The sequence below is a fragment of the Belonocnema kinseyi genome, chromosome 3 (genome assembly GCF_010883055.1).
Source record: "Belonocnema kinseyi isolate 2016_QV_RU_SX_M_011 chromosome 3, B_treatae_v1, whole genome shotgun sequence".
Lineage (NCBI taxonomy): Eukaryota > Metazoa > Arthropoda > Insecta > Hymenoptera > Cynipidae > Belonocnema > Belonocnema kinseyi.
This window is the reverse complement of record NC_046659.1, coordinates 70,037,683-70,048,028: the sequence shown is the minus strand read 5'-3', so window position 1 is coordinate 70,048,028 and position 10,346 is coordinate 70,037,683.

Below are 10,346 nucleotides of genomic sequence, written 5' to 3'. Positions count from 1 at the left end.
ACTCTCCGAAGCAGATACAAACGTCTCATCCGACAGATTTGGTCTTCCGAACTGTCGGCGAGGAACGAAGTATCTGCAACGAACATGCTTGCCGTCCCGGTAGTACTCTATTTATTTGGAATAGTTCATGGAGGAAGAACGAGCTCAGATCCCTTGATATCGGGACAAAAAAGGTTATGCACATGAATAAAAGCATGCATCTTAAGTCTTCCGTTCCGCGACTGTACATCTCACGTCGTCAAGGTGTTCGCGGAATATTGCGTCTTGAATATCTTCACAACAGGATTATTCTGGGTACAGCACATAGAGTTGCAAATGGAAGAGACCCTCTTCTTAAAATGGTCAGAAATCACGAAGAAGTGGGCAAAGGAGCGTTTCTGTACAAAGCAGCGGAGGAGGCTGCTGAAGCACTCGGACTTGACTTCAGTATTAGGGGTGAGCAAAATGCATCAAATCTTATCTATCTCGAGAACTCACTTTTCGGCACCAGCTGACAAAAACATCATAACCAAGGAGAATGAAAAGAAAGAGAGGTATCGAGACCTTGTAAGGGAGTTGCAACGATTGTACCCGGAATATTCTGTTAAATTTCACTTGCTAATGGTCTAAAAAGCATCCCTGCGTGTCAACAATATGCTACAACACTTGCGGGAAAAATGCAGAAGGCGGTTGTCCTTGGGTCGCTCCGTGTTCTTAGGGCGCACGAGGCTTTTGCTGGATCGTCGTATTGATTCCTTTACAGACTGTAACCCCCTATCTCACGGTCATGAGACGTGGTTGTGGCTGAAATTTTACCGCGATTTCGCTGGAAGCGGGTGCAATTTTCCAGATTAGCACCCGCTCCCGGCGAAATCCTGCGGTTGCCCTTATGACAAAGTTTTTAATTATATATATACCGGTAGGCGTCGCGCATTCGGTGCGGAAGGATGTAATGTGAGGAAGGAGGTAAAAGTTTTTTTTAGGTTGATATAGAATCCACGTGTTTTTTATTTAAAGACACCTTCGTTCTGCAATACTGCGCTGACCCACGTTGCTGATCAATGTCTCTAGCGATCACCCTAAGTGAAAAGCCTCATAAAGTCGTCATGTGAAGTTCTCTACTTGGCTCCATTAGTGTCCAAGGTCTTTTGTTTCAGGTGTCATTCACTCCACTGACACTCTTTTTATAAACTATATGCTACCACACTTTTCTGTCCTGACATACTTCTCTAACTTTCTTCACGTCCATGCATTTTTTCATGCAAATCTTCGTATTTCTATGGCCTCTTATGTCTCTTTGAATAAGGGTCTTATTCACGCATTCATGAATATTATAAATAGCCATGAGGATATAACCCATGTTTGTATAACACCTTGCATTATTGAATCAGTAACTCAATTTCACATTACCCCTTACACTCGCTTTCCTACTAGTATATATTGTTCTTATTGCTTGTGGGAACCATCCACTGACTACGTATTATCTCAGGACTTTCCAAAGTTTACTTCTCTTCACCTTGTCAAACGCTTTTTATAGATCACCAATGCACAGAAAACTTCTTTTTCTTATTATTAAACTTTTTTCTGTGATCTGTCTCAAGCTGAATATATGATCCATACATGATCTTCCTGACAAAAATCCACTTTAGACTTCCCATATCTATTTTTTCGTTATCTTGGTTAAACTACGAATAAGTATTTTTGAGTATATTTTACTTATGGTACTTATAAGCCGATACCTCTGTAATTATTGCAGTTCCTCTTTTCTCCATTTCTTTTGTATATTGGTATGACAATTTCTTTTTTCCAATTGTCCGGGGCTTCTCCATTTTTAAGCTTTTTGTTTCATCCCGGTATATATTACCCGTGTGTAAAAATGTTCTGGCGCTGGCCTGACATAGGCCAGACCACCAGGTTGCCATCCCTGGCGCTGACCAGACGGTCAGGCCTGGGCCTGGCCAAAAGTATAGCGTTATTTCTGGCTAGCGCTAAGCCAGACCTTCTGGTTAGCCGCTAGGTATGGGTTGGTCAGCCGCTATTTATGGGCTGGTCAGCCCCGAGTTATTTCCTGACTGACAGTTCGTGACAATTGAGTCAATACGTAACTGGTACTACAAGTTGTGACGTCATCTGGAAATAACTTGGAAAGAATTATTTTTCACTATAAGCATCTTTAATTTAAAAAATTTAATTACAGAGACCGTGTAACTTATTAGAAGTATGTCAAAAAAATTTACTGATCGAACTTAGATTTTGTTTCTTCTTGGCTAGCTGATCAGAGTCAGGCCTGTGCTAGGGCAGACCTTCCAGACTCGACAGTCTAGATAAGGTCAGCGCTGGGCCTGATGAGATCTTCCAGACTAGACAATCTATATAAATCCAGACCTGATCCAGGCCTGTAACCAGACTGCCAGGAAATTTTTTCCACACGGGTATCAGTCACGGACGCATTTTTGTAATGCAATCAAGTGATCTTATAAGAGCAGTGTGCTTACTTTGACATATTTGGCAAAGCCTGGTTTTTGCCCCACCATTCGCGAACTGAGATGCAGCCAAATGGATGTCTGTGTCTTATCGTCCTGAAAAACTAGGGAAGATAGAAAAAGGGATTGATGAGTCGTTTCGAAAATTCGGGACAACTAGCGAAGCTCGTTAAAAATATTTTACTATACTCTTCCCAAATTTTGGGACAACGAGGAACTTCGTTATAAAAAATTATGTATAAGAGCACGAGATTTTCATATTATATTTACAGCCTTTTAAAAAAATTAAAAAGCATAAGGAGGAGGATAAGGATCTTACCATAAAATTACTCAATTCAAACGTAAACAATACGTAATCGAATAATAAATTATTTCCAGTTTTCAGTCCTTTAAGAAGTTAGTTTGCTACGATCATGCGAAATAAAAAATTCCATGAAAGACTTTGCGATTTCTGTCTATTTTCTGTTACCTGGCAAAAGTACATTTTACTTAAATGAAAATGTCACTTAGTACGAGAGAACAATCGTAAAAAACTACTGTTAGGATTTTAGAAATATAAACTGATTTCTCATAATTTGTATCCATTTGTGTACAATGTACACTCTCGATTCAATCGGAATTGTATGATTCTACTTGAAAAAGTCTAAATTTGTAAAGGATCTTGTCCCAAGTGTGTGGAAGAAATCTTTCTGTAAAATTGTTTCATGACGACTTTTGATAAGCCATTTCCGTGCATTTTGTGCGGGGTCCTTTTGAAAAATTCATAATATAAATTCTGAAGACATAATGAACTTTCTAAAAAGCCAAATTTTCAAATATTTAACAAATTTGACTGGAAGTTAATATAAATATGTATGGTGTCACTAGTCAGTAAGGGTTCGAAAAGGCTTCTAATATAATATTTGCTTAAGTGATATCACCTATTATTAATATGATTTGCTGAAGTCGCGATATTTGGAAACATGAAAAATTGTGTGTTTCTAAAAGTAGGGACTTTCGTAAAGAAGAAAAAATTGTTTACCTCTAAAAAAATCACTTCTTCTCTTTTACTTTAATAGTTGGTTTCTTAAAAGTTTCCTAATCGGAATAGAGAAAACTTACAAGTAAAGAATGTCCGTCAAGTATGTTTTTACTTTACATAGAAAAGTCTACACTTCCATATATAATATTCTGGAATGTACTAGAATATTCTAATTCGTTTATAATTTTGAGCGTTCCATATTATTATTTTAAAATTCTTAAATATTTGATCATTTTCCCAAAAATTCTGAAGAGAAAAATTTTATTCAAATAAACTACATTTCCAAGAGGAGTAAATATGTCTTTCAAAGAATCAAGTATACAGAACCTAAATAATTTTCACAGACTTTCTCTAAGTATATTAAAATATCATCAAACATATCAATAATATTCTAAAAACTTTACGAAGAAAGAAGTTAACAGTACGATGAGCATAGTTTACGAAATTAATGTGTTCCAAGTAATTCTACAAAACATAAGTTTTACAATTTATTAAATTGAAAAAATGATAGAAACTTTTTAAATGTATTAACATACAAAAATTAAACTGTCAACGTCTAGCGAGATTTTTCATTTCCATAAGAAAATCTCGACAACTTCTCATTTTTGTGTTTTTATTAGATCCTTAATTTTTTCAATTTTCCAAATTCTACAAATTATGGCAATTCAAAGGGCTGAAATTGAATGAAGATCTGACAGTAAAGGTATACCAAACATCGATTAAAAAAAAATTTGTTCTCAAATTGTTCGTGAGATATAAGTTTGGGCTTTGGCTTGTTCGCTCGAAACTATTTGTGAAAAATGAAACATATTAATCTGTCAATTACAAAATTGATATCAGTTAATTTATGTAATTATTTAAAGGAAATTATTGAAATGATTTCATTAGTAACCAAGAACTTAAAAAGTTTGGTAATGAGGCTAAAATCCAGAAGTTTGAGCGCGCCTTGGGCACGCGACTGTTGGCACACTTAGTGATGCCGCCGAGCGATATTTTTTGATACTGAGACTATACCGATACGATACTCACCTTCCAGTCTCGTATCGGTATCGTATCGGAATTCGGAGACAAAATGACCTGATGGGATTTTCCTCGTTCACAATAGGAGAGAGAGAGAGAGAGTGTAGGGATGGCCGTGTGGCCGGTCACAGGTACCGGAAAAAGGAGTTGCGAGGAGGGATGTGAGGAGTTTAGCCCTTTGAGAGAAGACCTTGAAAGAAAATAATGACATAGATTCTAAAAATCTAAACTCTAGACTAGACCTCTATAGTTTACACCGCTGAAGAAATTTTAAAGCACTCACTGAGATAGTTATTTGTTTCGTTCAAAAAAACTGAAACTTGTTTCAATTGAATTTTTAAATCAAATTTTTTACATGGACAGATAAAAGTTTCTTTATTTTAAACGAATGTTTTTATTTAAATAACTTCTCTTACTTTTTATTTGTTGATCAAGAGGCACAAAGATATTCCTCAACTTCTATTTTACACAAAACCTATTTTATGTTAGCTTATTTATTTATCTTATAATTAGTGGAAGTTTAAGAGTTATTTAGATGTTTTAAAATGATTCAAGAATAATTTGAATCTCGAAAATATTGCAATAAAATTTAAACTAAAAGTGAATTTTTGAAGATAGCGAACAATACATATAGAAGCTTTTCTTCAGTCGCATAGACAAAAATTTTATTAATAATATTTTTTTTGATTTGGAAAACAACAACTTTTAATATTTCAAAAGTCTTGCAAACTTGGCCCAGAAGGAATCTGAAAGATTTTAAGGTATTTTTTTTATTTTGCAGCTTTTTTTTTTAATTTCAGGAGAAATTCAAAATATTTAAAAAGGTATTAAACATTTTTTTAAGTTTTGAAAAAAAAGATTGTTTATAAGTTGAGGAGAATGAACAAGATTTTTAATTAAAGGTACATTTTTGAAAATTTCGAAAAAATGGGAATGCTTAAAATGATTTTTCATTCTAACTAATTAATTGAACGAAAATTAAAAAAGATAAAAAGATTTTTAAGAAGGTCGAAAAAAATGTAGAAGATATAAAAGCAATTTTTGTACTTTTTGAATTTCATGTCATTTTTTTTAATTCGAGTTAGTTCTAACAAAATTTAGATTGATTCTTTTTCTTTTTGAAAAATTAATTTGAGAAGAATATTATAAAGATTTCAAAATATTTAAAAACATTCACAAACTTTTCATAAAAAGAATGTGGAAGGTATTTAGGTAATGTCTTCAATTTTTCAGATTTTTTTAAAGGAAACATTCGAATTATTTTAAAATATATTGAGAATTTTTCGACGTTTTAAAAATATTTCGAGGTCATTTATGATTTCAAAAGAAAAATTTAACAATTTTGAAGAGATTAAAAATATTCTCAAACTTGAAAACGTTTCCGAAAATATACAAAATATTCCATAATTTCTTCTAAATTTCTAAAATTTCTAAAATTTGAAACGTCAAACTGAACAATTATTCCTTATATTTTGTAACATTCTATAAAATAAAGAAAATTTCTTTACAATTTTCTGAATTCCTTTCTCACATATGTGAAATCTTCAGATATCTTTTTAAGTTTTCTGTGAAATCGTAGAAGAAACTTGCATTTATATTTTAAAATCAAAATCATAATACTGATTATATCCTGCTCTCATATCTACAAATGTGTTAATATGTATAAGATGTGTTTTAGAGTTAATCAAATACAATTTTACTTCCTTTTGAGTTTTTTAATTTAATTATATTAATATTATCGTCACAAGAATTGAAAAATATGTGCAAAAATCTAATCACAAAATTATTAATATTCTTATGATCAAAACAAAAATAAGAAATTGTCATTTTATGGAAAAAATCAGTATAAGCTTTTTATCGAAACTTACACATAATTGACTCTTTTAGAAAAGCGTAACTTAAAAGTAGCAGCAAAAAAGTGAGTAAACACCATTTTGATAAAAAATGGGTTTATTGCATAAAAAATACATAAAAATTTAATTTCCTATTGTGGTATAAGGATTGTTTTGAAATATAATTGCATTATCATTCGCAATCTTTAATAACACTTTAGTTTAGCGATATTTTATGAAATTACAAGCATATAATCACAAAAGGAATAATATAAAATTTTTTATTTTTGAGGATTTTTAGCAAAAAAATATCTGTTATGCTTTTATATCACCGATATCACGATCTTCAACTTTTATTTTATCAGGAAGAAATAATTTGTTTCTTATTATCATTCAGCATACCTATATTTCGGGAATAAGTTTTTAGTTTTGTAACAAATTGAATCTGATTTTGAAAACCTATGAAATTTTTATCTGTAAATTCTCGGTCCTTTTTATCGGAATTAGCTAAGTATTTGACATTAAACTTCATTTACCCCTATGCACACGGTTCATATCTCCAGAGTAATTTTATCCATTTCTTTTAACTGAAAACTTACATTTTTATCGCAATCTGCAGTCGAGCCCGCTACAGTTTTAGGTTAGTGTCACTTTGAGATTGTCAACTTCAACATCCACTTCATCAGAAGTCGATACATTTTTGTAATAAAACTCTTTTGACTTAAGTTAAGCAATACTTTATGTCGGAAGTGGATACTTTCTTCATCTTTTAACGATGATTTCGATTTTAGAGGCTGCTTCTTCCATGTTTCGAAATATTCCTGTTTTGTGGATTATCCAGTTCTGTACTGCCATACTCCGTTTTCGTAATTTACAGTTTTTCTACATTAAAAAAAGTTTAGTTGGTTTAAGAGACATGTAGACATTTTAGAAGTTTTGAAGCTTAAAGATTAAAAAGAAAATATGCTTCATGTTCTTAACATTCAAAGTTAATCAAAATTTTCATTCATTATTTTCTAATATAGAAACAGTGCAAAAATATCATGATATGATACATTGAAAATAATGCAGTTATAAATTAAATGCTGAAAATATATTTCGTTCATTTGAAAATTCAGACTTTGAATTGCAAGAAAAGGTTCTTCGTACTCAGGTAGTTGATGTTCGTCACCATTCCCCTTCTACTGTTCTTTTGGAGGAAGCCACCATCTGGCTGTCTAGTCTGATAATCCCGAGACGATACGAGCGATATATCGGTTCTCCGATACCAAAACGATACGAGACAAAACCGAGACTGAAGTCTCGGATACCGATACCGATACGAGAAAAAACCAAGATTTTTCGATACGATATCGAGAAAGTCTCGTATCGAATGGCATCACTAGACACTCTCGCTTCGCGCTCGGTCATGTATTTATCTCGCACTTCGCGCTCGATAGTACATTTATCTCGCGCTTCGCGCTCGATTATGTATTTATCTCGCGCTACGCACTCGGTCTTTATATTTTCGCACATTCTTGCGCAAACCTTTTAAAATTAAGACTCAAAACATCCAACACTGTAATTTTGTGATTGTGAATTTTCTTTCGTTAAAAGAGCTTAGCTCGAGAGCTTGAGCGCACCTACGACATGCGACTGATGGCAATCGCACTCCGCACTCCACAGACCTTTGAAAATCAAAGGTCAAACGACCGACAACTGCAATTTTGTGATTTTGAACCCTCTTTTGTTAAAGCTCTTTCGACTTTAACGAACACATTCTCATCATGTATCTCGTGCTTCGCACTCGATTTTGTCCAACATGTCAACTTTTCTACATTATATATAACACTTTTATATTAAATATAATACATTCTTTATGTAACTCTGCCTGGGAGTGCTTATAAAAAAATTGCGAAATAAAGAGCAAATTGTATTTATCATGATTATTTTTATATTTGTTTCTTATTTTGCTTTAAATTGTATTCTAAGCTGCGCTGAAATATGTATCATTTCAATAAATGTATATCATTAGAATTCATAATATGCATAAAATATGTATCATTTCAATAAATGTATATCATTAGAATTCATAATATGCTTAAAATGTTCATTTTGTTTTTTTTTATTTTGAAAATGCTCTAACTCTGATAATTTTCTTTTTATAGAAAAAAGTCATAAAGATAAATAGTTTGGGTTTCTAAGTACTATGAATAAGCATTCATAAAATTTTGAAATCTTGAAAAAATGTTGTTTCAAAAATTTTGAAAACGAGGTCACTTTTTGAATTTTGATCCAAAATAGTTGGTTTACGAACTTGTTCTTTCTTTTTAGGCCTTAAAAAAGTGTGCCAAAGCAGAATCCAATCTGATCAATTTTTCAAAAGTTATCGTGCCTACAGAATACAGACTACATACTGCAGACTACAGACTATAGCCTACAGACTACAGACTACAGACAGACAAACACCTTCGTAAAAATCATTTTTTCTGACTCAGTGGGTCTCAAAACGTGGAGATTTGATGAAAACCGACAAAGTGAAATTTTACATAAAACCAATGCCTTCTCATTAGGATGAAAATGTAAAAAGAAAAGAATTTACTTTCTGCATATAAATTTATTTATCACTTTTAGATGAAATATGATAACCTTTTTTACGATTATTTAATTTTTAAAAAATATGTTTTATAATTTACTTCATCTATTAATTTAATTAAAAAATTAATAAACAAAATATTTCTACTAAAAAAAAGATCTTAATTTTTGTAACCATCGTTCGGCCATATTTTTGCAGAAAGATTTTTCGATTTAATTTAATGACGGCCCATAAATATCATAATACAGTGCAATAACTGTACATATTTTAATCTACGAAATTGGTATGTTTCCAGTATTTGCCAGATTTACGACTTTATAATCTTGTTTACAGCGTTTATTCTGGGTTTCCCGATGATTCATCTGATAATAAATGATAGAAAAGATGGTTGAAAAACAATTATTGTTTGAGTACGTCATGCTTTGATTTCCTTGAAAGAAAGTCACATTCATCCGATAAGCGAAATGTACACTTATGAAGAATTCGAAATAGTATTACATTTTTTTATTTATTTTGTTAATGGAAAACTTAGGTGACTTTCATAAATCACGATGTCAATTTTTGGGCTGTTCTTGACCCCTTTCTCCATACTAATTCCGCTTGCCAACTAGTATTTTTAAATTTGAATGGAAAATGATAACAAAGAACAAATAAATGTTGATAAGTTTATTCTATTGATGCTTGTTTTTCTGATACAACTTTTAATTTTAGTACCGAAGTGTCAATAAAGGTTTGATTATTATTTTAAAAGACGATGTGCTTATTTTGGACAACATAGTAATGGTCATTCGAGTTAAATCATAATCCACTGCTACGGAAATACTGGGAAATCTAGAAATCCGCTTTGTGAAGTTGTCTGCGGAAAAGCAAATTAGTCACGATTACCAACAACACAAAATAGCAAAACATACCTTTAAAGATTTGGGAAATCTGGAATATCTGTAAGCTTGATACTTTCAATGTTGAAAAAAAAAACGATAAAAAGTATCTAGATCATATGAAAGCTGTAGAATCCTTAGTATCTTCAAGTCGATTATTAGAAATAGCAAATTTGTTTCAAGTGAATAGGAATTAAGATTACTTAGTAGCAAATATAGTTATTTTTTGCTTCAGAAATTTAATTTAAGCTCGCGCGTAAGCAGTTAAAAATTCTTGAAAATGTTGTTATCTTACAGGAGGAAGTTTTAACCTGCCAGGAAAACAGTTTAGCTTTGGAGAAGGAAATATGCCGAGAGGCGTGACATGAGGCTTGCACATCTGGCTGAAAAACGGCACCACGAGATCATAAAGGAGACTCGGAAAGCTCGTAGAAAAACTGCTGCTGAGTAGCAATCATTTTCTGAGCAAGAAGAAGGCGAATTGTATGGCCCTGGAATAGAAGAACAAACTGTGAGTATGAATCAGTAGTCAAAACTTCAAACGCGTTTTTGTCGAGA